The sequence below is a fragment of the Trichechus manatus genome, unplaced genomic scaffold (genome assembly GCF_000243295.1).
Source record: "Trichechus manatus latirostris isolate Lorelei unplaced genomic scaffold, TriManLat1.0 scaffold00093, whole genome shotgun sequence".
NCBI classification, from domain to species: Eukaryota; Metazoa; Chordata; class Mammalia; order Sirenia; family Trichechidae; genus Trichechus; species Trichechus manatus.
Genome location: NW_004444029.1, coordinates 2,489,556 through 2,501,812, shown reverse-complemented (window position 1 = coordinate 2,501,812; position 12,257 = coordinate 2,489,556).

Here is a 12,257-nt window from a genome sequence, read left to right as displayed (position 1 = left end):
GTAGAGAGGATTGCCAACACTCAGCTGTCTCTTCCTGAAAAAGACAAAACACTTACTTTCGTTCGTAAAATTCAATGGGATTTTTTTGGTCGCCATGAACTTTGTATATACAGGCACATTTACACACAAACATAGTACATTTACTTAATAAATGCTCTTTTGGAGATAAAGTCCAAACTCTCTGTACCATCCTGTGACTTTCTATCCTGTTGAACAGTATTTAAAGGAAACAAAAATCCTCATAACGGGACCAATAAGCAATAAGTTGACATTGTCGAAGATTTCATTTTACTTGGATCCACAATCAACACCCATGGAAGCAGCAGTAAAGAAATCAAATGACATATTGCACTGGGCAGACACACTGCAAAAGACCTCTTTAAAGTGTTAAAAAACAAAGATGTCACCTTGGAGGCTAAGGTGCGCCTGACCCAAGCCATGGTATTGCAGTCACCTCATATTCATGTAAAAGCTACACAACAAATAAGGAAGACTGAAGAAAAATCGATGCCTTTGAATGATGGTGTTGGTGAAAAATGTTGAACATAGCATGGACTGCCAGAAGAACAAACAAATCTGTCTTGGAAGAAGTACAGGCAGAGTGCTCCTTAGAAGCCAGGATGGTGAGACTTTGTCTCATGTACTTTGGACATGTCATCAGGAGGGACCAGTCCCTAGAGAAGGACATCATGCTTGGTAAGGTAGAGGGGTCAGTGAAAAAAAGGAAGACTCTCAACGAGACGGGTTGACACAGTGGCTGTAACAATGGGCTCAAGCGTAGCAATGATTGTGGGATGGAGCAGGACCAGGCAGTGTTTTGTTCTGTTGTACACAGGGTGGCTATGAGTCCGAACAGACTCGGCGGCACCTAACAACGACAACAAATGGTGTAAGAAGGCCAGGAGTACAATGTTCATTTCTCCTAACTAGATCAGAACTGCAACGCAGTTGTTTGTAATAGAACTGAGAAGCAGAAGTGTATTTTTCTTAGTATTTGAAAGCAGGGGAGCGGTAACTGGTGACCCACTGGGCGGCAGGTTGGTGAGCTTTTTCTCCGGTGAGATTGTTACCTGTGGGCTAAAAACCCTATGCTGAGCAGCAGTGACCACGCGAGTTGGCCAGCGTTCTCCCACTTCCCAGTTTCCCTTTGGTTTCCCTCTTCATGCGTTTCTGTCTCTGAGAATGATGGGTTTTGGCAAAAGGCTAGTGATGTAGAATAAAATGTTTGAACCCAAGTAACCTCAGCTTACACAGTGCCTGTTTACTTTCGGCTTTGGTGGTGTATATTTAAACCCTAGTATCTTAGAAGGATCATTTGCTATTTAAGTCTACTCTTTTCCATAAATATTTATTTGTAGTTATTGATCAGTAATTATTTAGGGAAGAGATTTAAAAAAATTAAATACTTAGGACCTATCTAATAAGTACACTAGTATATTTAAGCAAATCTCCATTAAACTCATCTACTAATTTTTTCAAGTTATCCGAAGGTGTGAAGCATTAGAGACGATTTCTCGATGAGGGTATTTTGATACTCATGGAAAAGGCCAGATTGTCAACTTTTGAAACTGAGATATGTTGTCACTAGGAACAAAGCTTGAAAGGAATGTAACAAAATTTTATTACCAAAATCTCTAAGGCAATAAAAACTTCCAAACTTGGTAGACAAATATTATAAGACTGCAACTTCCTAGCAACCACATGGCAGTTAATTTTGGCAATTTGTTTGGGGCCCTTTTAACTCCCAAATGTCAGTAACGACCAACAGGCCTAGATCTTCTGGATCAGCAAGGCTTACAAGGGAAGAAATGGAAGGCGAGAGGGAGCAGCACAGGGGAAGCTGAAGACACACCTGGACTGACATTCAGGTAGCAGCATGTTCCGTGTACCAGTGATGGGCTCCAACGCTTGCTGATGTGCTAACATCTGGTTCCAAAGCAACAAACATCTGTTTGTAATTTGCAGCAGGGACCAGGACAGTGAGGGCCGTTCACTGTCCCTGAGCCCATAGCCTCGTTGGGTTACTGAAAGGGTCTGGAGGAGAGACCGTGGAAGGACAAGCTGGGGCCTGGGACTCCCTCGTGATAAGACTCGTTGGGTTTCCTTTCCAGGTTGCCACGATGTTTCCATCGCGAACGATTAGTTGATAGTCTTTAAACGCTAAAGAAAATGAAGAAAGGTGCTTTCTAAAGAAAAGCTCATTTTAGAAGAGAATCTTACCAATCAGGGTACATTTCCCACATACTGTGAGGAGATAGGAAACCCTGGTGGCACAGTGGTTAAGAGCTACGGTTGCTTACCAAAAGGTTGGCAGTTCGAATCCACCAGGTGCTCCTTGGAAACCCTGTGGGGCGGCTCCACTCTGTCCTATGGGGTGGCTATGAGTCGGATTTGTTTGTTTGTTTTTGGTTTTATAATTGATATGAAGTCTCTGGGTGGTGCAGAAGCTTAATTGTTTGGCTACTAACCGAAAGATTGGGAGTTGAAAACCATCCAGAGGTGCCTAGCAAGAAACGCCTGGCAATCTACTTCCAAAAAATCAGCCATTGAAATCCCTATAGAGTACAATTCTACTCTGACACCCACACGGGGTCGCCATGAGTTGGAACTTACATGAGGGCAACTGGTTTGGTTTTGAGTACCCGGATGGTTCAGTGGTAGATTTCTCACCTTCCACATGGGAGACCCAGGTTTGATTCCCAGCCAGTGCACCTCATGCTCCACATAGGTTTCCAAGGCTATAATCTTTACAAAAGCAGACTGCCACATCTTTCTCCCATGCAGCAGCTTATGGGTTCAAACCACCAGCCTTTCTGTTAGCAGCTGAGTGCTAAACCACTGCGCCATCAGGGATTAGGGTTTCAATAGATACTTTTGGGGTACGGTTCAATCCATACTGCCAATGAAAGGCAAAAGCAAAGCTCCTATTCTGCAGGAACTGACCGTAGACAGCTGGCTTGGGCTCCTGTGTTTGTGGTGGGGTTTTCACCTGTGTGCTTAGAACGCGTTCCGAGCTTCCTTCTTGCGGGAAGATGTTTGCCTAATTGTACAAACATACAAACTCCTTTTAGAATACATGCTGAGTTTCACAAACCTGGTTTCTATTTTTAATGAAGTTCAAACTTTAAAAGACTTCTCCTAAACTATAGCATATAATAATGGCCATAATTCTGAAGAATCGAAGATTAATTTTAAGATATCAAAGTTCTCATCCAATTGTATTTTTTAAAAATGGTTCTGTTCCCTGGTTAAATTTAAAATAGAAATCTAGTCAATCAGAAAACTTTTGAACTTTAAAAAAATAATAATAAGTTGACTTCTGTGTGGGTAACATATACAAGAAGCTTAGCATCTGAGGATAAAACTCTTGAATAACCAGATAGATGCTAAACAAGATCTGTGTTTATAAAGCAGTTACCCTTTCTCATTGAAAATGCACAGTGTGATTTCGAAAGCACTGATGTTTAATTTTAGTTTTAGTTGTAATGAATAAAGCTGAAAATTGAGTTTGTTCATTTTTCATTACTTTTGAAAAGTGCAGTGTCAAGGTTGGTGATTTTGGTTTTATTTCATGATCCGGGAATGTTGGGAGGGGTGGGGAATCTGAGAACAGACACAGAGACCTGGGCCTGAACGGTACCGGGAAGAAACCAGGCCAAAGCCATCACTACGTATAGGAGCAATCATAGGCTCTTCTCTATAGATTGTAACACAGTTGTTTGTGTCTGCTTATTAGTTATTTCTATACTATTATTTGTATCTGTTTTCTGTAGTATTGACTGCTTTTTAAAATTTTAATTTTTTTTGGTCCATTAATTAATGCTTCAAAGTTATATTTTCCAGGTAGTCCAAAGTAAACCCAAGAGTGGGAATTTTAACTGTGCAATCTTAATTGAGCAAGATTGTTTTGCCTGGAGCCACTATTAAAACTCTCCTTCCCCAAATGTTAATTATTGGATCTATATTAAATTTTTGTTCAGAGAAAATTCGAGGCATTGAATATTTCGTTTCTCATTACACGCCGTTTGCTGCTTGGATCCCGTACATGGTTCTTAGACACATGCCTGTCGCTTAGACTCGGCCTCAGAAAAACAGCATTAAATAAGACACAGAAGATTCATTTTGCAAATGAGGTCCTTAACTGCTCCAAGTTGTGTCAGGTTATTTTGGAAAGAAAGAAAAAATTCTAGGAATTACAAACATATAGGACTGATTAATATCGGTGAAAGTATAGTCAGTGTATTTTAAATGTTTCTATGACGATTGTCTTTATTGAATACTTACTGTAATTGGGCATTTTCTATGTACTCTTATGCAAATATCCCTCAAACACCATTTTATCCCCATTTTATATTTAAGAGAATTTAAGACCTACAGAAGTGAGATAGCATGCCGCCGTCCTCCAGTCTCGAAATGGTAGCACCAGGATGTAAACCCAACACGTCATAGTGTCTGAGATATGCAGCATGCTTGTAGCTGTGATTTTATTACTTGCTACAGACGTCTGTTGTCTTTGTTAGCTGCTGTCTTGCCCAGTCCGACTCCTGGCGCTCTTATGTACAACAGAACACAACACTGCGAGGTCCCCTGTCTTCCTCATAATCATTGGTCTGTTGGAGTCTGTTGTGGCTATTTTATCAATCCATCTCATGGACGGTTTCCTTCATTTTTGCTGGCCCTCTACTTTACCAAGCATGGTATTCTCCTCTAGCGATTGATTTTTCCCAATGCTGTGTCCAAAGTAAGCAAGCCAAAGTCTAGCCATTCTCTCTTCTAAGAAGCGCTCTGGCTGTACTTTTTCCAAGACAGATTTGTTCGTTCTTCTGACAGTGTGTGGTGTATTCAGTATTCTTTGCCGACACCATAATTCAAATACATCAATGCTTCTTCGGTCTTCCTTTTTCCATTGTTCAGCCTTTGCATGCATATGAGACAATTGAGAAGATCATGGCTTGGGTCAGGAACACCTCAGTCATCAAAGGGACATCTAGTAAGTAAAAATTAACTCCATAAACTTTAATCTGTAAACTCCCCTTTCAATAATTTGTATTTCCAAGAGTATGTTTCATATCACTTTCCATATGAGAAAGACCTTTAAATGATCCCAACAGTGTTTAACGGATGACCAAGCTCTTGAGAGTGGAGCCCCCAAAACAGTGGCTAAGCTGTTTTACTTCTTGTTTCTTTGCTTATCTACTAACTAATTAATTTGACTGACATAAACCACTGGCTGTGACGGTGGGAGATCAGTTTCCTAGAGGATTGCATCGCATGTTTGATTCAACAGAGAAATAACGGGTCTTGAGACATCTCACTTGGGAACTTATCCAGAATCTGCTTCCTCTCCAAACATCCGCTTTATTACACATCTCCTAAACAAGGGCTATTTGTGCCAGGTCTGAAACTGCTACTCCACAACGTCTCATTCCCTGCAGAGCTGGATACAGGAAAGATACGATAGGATTTATGAACATAAATAAACCAGCCGTCCCTAGAAATCTTAAAGATGGATTGTGTTGACAGTAACGCAGCAACCCACACACAGCGTTCTCTTGACTAATGAGGGTGTCATCACAGGAAGCACCTCAGAGCTCTTTCATGCCCAGCGCCAGCCCACTGAGAAGGTAACAGCATGGTGAGTCCTGTTTGCAGCCCTCCAGGAGAGCCTACACGTTGAGCACACTGATAACCTTCACTTAAGCTTCCACTCACTCAAACTGGGGCCGTGTGGCTGTTGACTGCCCCACGGGGACACAGTCATGGGAAGATCCGCATAGTCATGGAGCAGTTCATGCGCAGGTGCCAGGACGAGACAGAAAACTACTCCATGCACCAGCTGCCCAACCCTGCCCCCTCACGTGAATCTAACCCATAAAACCCATTGTCCTGGAGTCGATTCTGACTCACAGCAACCCTGTAGGACAGAGGAGAACTGCCCCATAGGGTTTATAAGGAGCGCCTGGTGGATTTGAACTACCCTTTTGGTTAGCAGCCGAACTCTTAACCACTGCGCCACCAGGGCTCCTTATGAATCTAACAGGCAACGGAAATACATGAATGGCGTGAGGTGGAAAATAAGATGTAATTTTTGATACTTTATTGTTGTGTGATGCAAAATTATGTGTTGAATGCAAATAACATTTTGCCTTAAGGTTCTTCACTCTGTGTAATTTTGCCCAGGACAACCCTTCTCATTTTTGATTCGGCCTTCTGAACCTCCTTCCCATCCCACTTTTTCTGTCTTATGTAATCCTATGTATCTGCCCAGGATCAGCAATTTCAGATCCAACCAAGGCACCATGTCCAAAACTGACCCCAAGCTACCCTCTCCCCTCACATAACTGATTACCATTATTCTCCAAGGTAGGTGCCTCCAGCAAGTGGTGAGAAGGACACCATGTTTTGTTTTTGTTGTTTCATTAAATAGCAATGGTTAGCTTTCTACTTTATTAATCTGTAGAAATGACTCTGTTGAAGTGGTTATTTCTCAGGGGTGTTTCTCCATAGTGTCTAATGGCATTCTTATAAAATCAGAAACATGTGAAGTTATTTTGCTGAAAGTGACAGAATGATTGTGTAGTGCTTTGCACATTTTTTAAGTTAAATTTTGGATCTCAGATTAGAGTACAAAGCTTTTTGGGGGAGTAGTGCAGTGGTCACATCTTTTATAGCGTCTTTATGTCAGTTAACCTTTATGTCGATTAATCCTTATGTTGGTTAATCCTTATGTCAATTAATTGCTACATAAACCAAAACCAAACCCATTGCCCTTGAGTAGATTCTGACTCATAGCGACCCTACACAGTAAAAAATTAAAATATTTCACACAAATACAGAATCCTCCAAACAACGCTGATAAATGGATTATTATTCCATATTTTTAAAAAAGGCACACCATCCTGATGCACTGAGGGGTTACGTACCTGGATGAGGTCTCGAAATAGGAAAATTGGAACACAAGCCCATGTTTTTCTGAGAACAAACACAGGCTGTTTTGCACTAGCACGTTCTGTGCCTTTGCTGGCCTGTGTCCCCATCATTTGGTTCAATAAATGCCAACAGTGACAAAGTACCTAAGACGCTTGTCTGTTGAGACCATAGCTAGGAAGGGTTGATAGCTGAGCAGTTATGTGATGACGAGACCGGAAATGCTGTCTGTTTTCTTCACTGCTTTATCGCAGTATGTAGATCAGTGCCTGAAAAATGGCAGGAGATCAGCAAAATATTTGAGTAAATCATATTTTTGGGTAGATATGTCACATTTGGCCAAATGACTCTACCACTTCAAGAATGTACTCAGTCACCCAAAGGAATAAAAGGTCATTAGAAAAAACAGAAAAATTAATTCAACTGATGAGACCAATGATCAAATACAACATGGGCCAGAAGAATATCACTGAATTGTGGCCAAGGCTAAACATTTGAGACACAAGGAGCTTTTGGGAAGACTGATAGCAAAAGCGTCTTCTGCTGTATTCCGTGCCGCTACAGATACAGATCAAAGACCGGGTGGGAAACTTGCCTCGTTCTCTGAATAGTACATTAGTCTTGAATTATAGCTAAGTGACTAAAATTGGGGGTTACCAGATGGAGCTAAAGTTTTTTGTTGTTCACTTTTTCAGAGTGTTGTATGCAAAAAATGAGAGCAACTTTCATGTTATTTTCCATCAGATTATAGCGGGGCTGGAATGACAGCTTGTAAGATGTTTTCTTTATTTTGTTATATTGCAGTGATATGTAATGTTTCAGTGCTGTGCAAAAAGGAAAAAAAAAGGAAGACTGATAAATTATAACAGCAATAGCAGAGCTTTTTCAAGATTATATAAATTTGATTTAGAATGGGTGTTTTATGAAAACAGCCATACCTTAGCTGGTGATAGAGTATTGAAAGTGACCTCTGTTGAGAGGAAGAGAAACTCGAGGAAAAGATATAGGTCATAAGCACTCAGGTACATTTACTCAACATAGTTTTTAAAAATAATTATCATGGGCCGAGTGTCAGTGTGATCTCTGAGAGTGAACAAGAAGCGGATGGCTGCTTTCGGTAAAGGAAATGGCCCATTCAGATGTTCTGATTTTATTTCATCCGAAACAATGGTTTCTCCTTCTGAAATGAGAATGCGATTAATGTTTTATTTTTTCATGATTTAGACTGAATTAAATTCCTTAGCTGAACACAGTGCCAACGTACAGAGGAGATAAAGCATCCAAACTGATTGCCAAATCATTGTAGCTTTGCTCAAACTCACTCTGCTTTTCCCCAATGCTTTCTTCCCTTTTGTGCAAGATGGGGCAAGAGTTGATAATAAAAGGAGCGTCAGACCTCCGGAAGCCCACAGTCTAGAGATTTAGACATGTGCGTAAACGGCTCTAGCACAAGGTCAGCTCTGGAGCACGGAAGACCAAAAAGTGTGCAGCAGTCAGGGAGAGGAAACCTTGTATCCCCCATAACAACAACCACAAAAAACCCTACTGCTGTTGAGTTGATTCCGACTCATAGTGACCCCATAGAGTTTCCAAAGGGATAAATCTCTATGGAATCCAACTGCCACATCTTTCTTCCTTGGAGCCACTGGTGGTTCTGAACTGCTGACCTTTGGGTTAGCAGTCCGTCACTTTAACCACTGCACCACCAGGGCTCCTTTTAACAACCCCAAAGAATCCTTCAGGAGCCCTGGTGGTGCAATGGTGAAGAGCTCAACTGCTGACCCAGAGGTCTGAGGTTCGAACCCATCAGCTGCTCCACTGGAGAACTATGCTGTAGTCTGCTTCTGTAAAGATTACAGCCTTGGAAATCTGTGGGACAGTTCTACCCCAGCCTGTAGGGCTGCTGTGAGTCAGAATCGACTCGAGGGCACCCAACAACAACAAATAATCCTTGGGTGGTACAGACAGTGTAGCACTCAACTACTAACCGAAAGGTTGGCGGTTTGAATCCACCCAGAGGTGCCTCTGAAGAAAAGCCTGTCCATCTTCTTCTGAAAAATCCCCGTTAAAAACCCGATGGCACACAGTTCTACTCTGACACATTCTGGGTTGCCATGAGCCAGAGTCAACTCAATGACAACTGGTTTGCCTTTTTTTTTTTCCTATCAAGCCCTCACTGAATCTCTAGTGAGCAGATCCCCTGCCATCATAATGAACCTAATCTTGGGCAGGTGACTTCAAGGAAAGATTTTGTCATGGCAAAATCAACTATATCTTCCCCAGGGTTTTGAGATTATATGTTCACAATTTATTTTTTCTTTTGTATGCCATAAGACTAAGCATCAGTTGTTCTGCTTCTGTCCCTGAGTTACACAAACACATCTGGATAAGTGTCCTCAAGAGGGTACCTTGCGATGCCCTGACTTAAAATAGAGGTTACGCTATCATTTAAACTCACTTTGACAGCCGCGGAAGAGACCCCAAAGTCACCGGTTATCCTGGAGAACGTATAACTGCTGATCGTAAGAGACGTGCCATAGATACTAAGATGCTACAGGGAGAGGAGATCAACAGTGATTTGTAGCATGAGGCCCGATGGGAAAGTCACAGGGGCTGACACTGGCAAGTGCTGATGCTGATTTGTGGCCAAGGTGTTTCTCACCTGGGCAACTCTGGAAAGCCTTACACAGGGCGGGTGATACACAGGTGTGCTAACACAGTGTCGGTCACCATTTCCCCAAGCAGTGCGGAGACCAGTCACTCAGAATGCATTTCTTTTCCAGTGGATTTTACCAAATAGAGTATCATCAGGTTAGTCAATAATGCAGAGGAAAGCTTACTGTATGTAAAAAGGTAAAAAGAACTGGTTTTCTTGCCTTTTTTTTTTCCTTTTTTTTTGAGTAGTTCTTCAATATATAGTATGCTTATTAAATAGAGAATTAGGCAAGGCTACTGTGTTTTGGTCTCCCTTTCCTGGAGTGCTTTGGAGATGGTTATCTGGTGCCGAAACCCACTGCCGTCCATTGAACTCCTACTCACAGCGACCCTGTAGGGCAGAGTAGAACTGCCTCATAGAATTTTCAAAGAATGCCTGGTCGATTTGAACTGCCGACCTTTTGGTTGGCAGCTGTAGATCTTAACCACTACGCCACCAGGGTTTCCTGTCTGGTACCATGTTGCTGAAATGTGAGGACCATATGGGAGCTATTGGATTCATTAGCATGTAGATGATAATTGAGGCATGGGGGAGGAATGGAATCCCTGCTCAGGTGGAATGTGTCCAATGACAAGTAGAGAAAATTAAGGCTAGAACCTTGAAAAGGTGGCATTGAAGGATGGATGAGAGAGAAATGTGAACAACATAAGCAGCTTTTGTGTTGTTGTTGTTAGGTGCCCTTGAGTCAGTTCCGACTCCTAGCGACCCCATGTACAACAGAACAAAACACTGCCTAGTCCTGCACCATCCTCAAAATTATTGTTATGTTTGAGGCCATTGTTGCAGCCACTGTGTCATTCCATCTTGTTGAGGGTCTTCCTCTTTTTTGCTGACCCTCTACTTTACCAAGCATGATGTCCTTCTCCAGGGACTTATCCCTCCTGATAACATGCCCAAAGTATGTGAGACATAGTCTCGCCATCTTTGCTTCTAAGGAGCATTCTGATTGTACTTCTTCCAAGACAGATTTGTTCATTCTTTTGGCAGTCCATGGTATATTCAACATTCTTCTCCAACACCACAATTCATAGGCATCAGTTCTTCTTTGCTTTTCCTTATTCATTGTCCAGCTTTCACATGCATATGAGGTAGTTGAAAACACCATGGCTTCAATAAGGCACACCTTAGTCTTCAAGGTGACATCTTTGCTTTTCAACATTTAAAAGAGATCTTTTGCAGCAGATTTGCCCAAAGCAATACGTCCTCTGATTTCTTGACTGCTGCTTCCATGGTGTTGATTGTGGATCCAAGTAAAATGAAGTCCTTGACAACTTCAGTCTTTTCTCCTTTTATCATAATGGTGCTTATTGGTCCAGTTGTGAGAATATTTGTTTTCTTTATGTTGAAGCATAATCCATATTGAAAGCTGTGGTCTTTGATGTTCATCAGTAAGTGCTTCAAGTTCTCTTCAACTTCAGCAAGCAAGGTGGTGTCACCAGCATAACATGGGTTGTTAATGAGTCTTCCTCCAATCCTGATGCCCCGTTCTTCTTCACGTAGTCCAGCTTTTTGGATTATTTACTCAGCATATAGATTGACTAGGTATAGTGAAAGGATACAACCCTGACGCACATCCTTCCTGACTTTAAACCACGAAGTATCCGCTTGTTCTGTCCGAACACCTGCATCTTCATCTACGTACAGGTTCCTCATGAGCACCATTAAGTTTTCTGTAATCCCCATTCTTCGCAATGTTCTCCATAATTTGTTATGAGCTGCACAGTCAAATACCTTCGCATAGTCAATAAAACACAGATAAACATCTTTCTGGTATTCTCTGCTTTCAGCCAGGATCCATCCGACATCAGCAATGATATCCCTGGTTTCATGCCCTGTTCTGAATCCGGCCTGAATTTCTGACAGTTCCCTGTCGATATACTGCCGCAGCCGCTTTTGAATGATCTTCGGCAAAATGTTGCTGGCTCGTGATATTAATGATATTGTTGGATAATTTCCACATTCAGTGGGATCACCTTTCTTGGGAATAGGCATAAATATGGATCTCTTCCAGTCAGTTGGCCAGGTAGCTGTCTTCCAAATTTCTTGGCATAGATGAGTGAGCACTTCCAGAGATGCATCCATTCGTTGAAACATCTCAATTGATATTCCGTCAATTCCCGGACCCTTGTTTTTCACCATTCCCTTCAGTGCAGCTTGGACCTCTTCCTTCAGTACTGTCGGTTCCTGATCATATGCAGCCTCCTGAAATGGTTAAATGTCGACCATTTCTTTTTGGTATAATGACACTACGCATTCCTTCCATCTTCTTCCTTTTTTTTTTTTTAAACGAATGACAGTGTTTAATACATAGAGATCATTAAAACTTTTTTAGCACTTACACTTGAAAATTCTTCCCTATTCCTGAGGTCCACATGTTAAATAAAACTGAAATATAACTGAAGCCACCTGATGTCACCAGTTTCTTTGTTTTCACTGCACTTAGTTCATCCCTTTGATAAAGTCTTCAGCCATATTGGAATATAAGTGATCTCTTTACACACCTGTCTTCTCTTCTGTCCTGTGGGCAGTATATCCTTTATTCATTCTTTGTCCCCAGTACCTCGCTCAGTTCATTGAAAAATGCCCAGATGAGATCCTGGTTTATCACACCAAA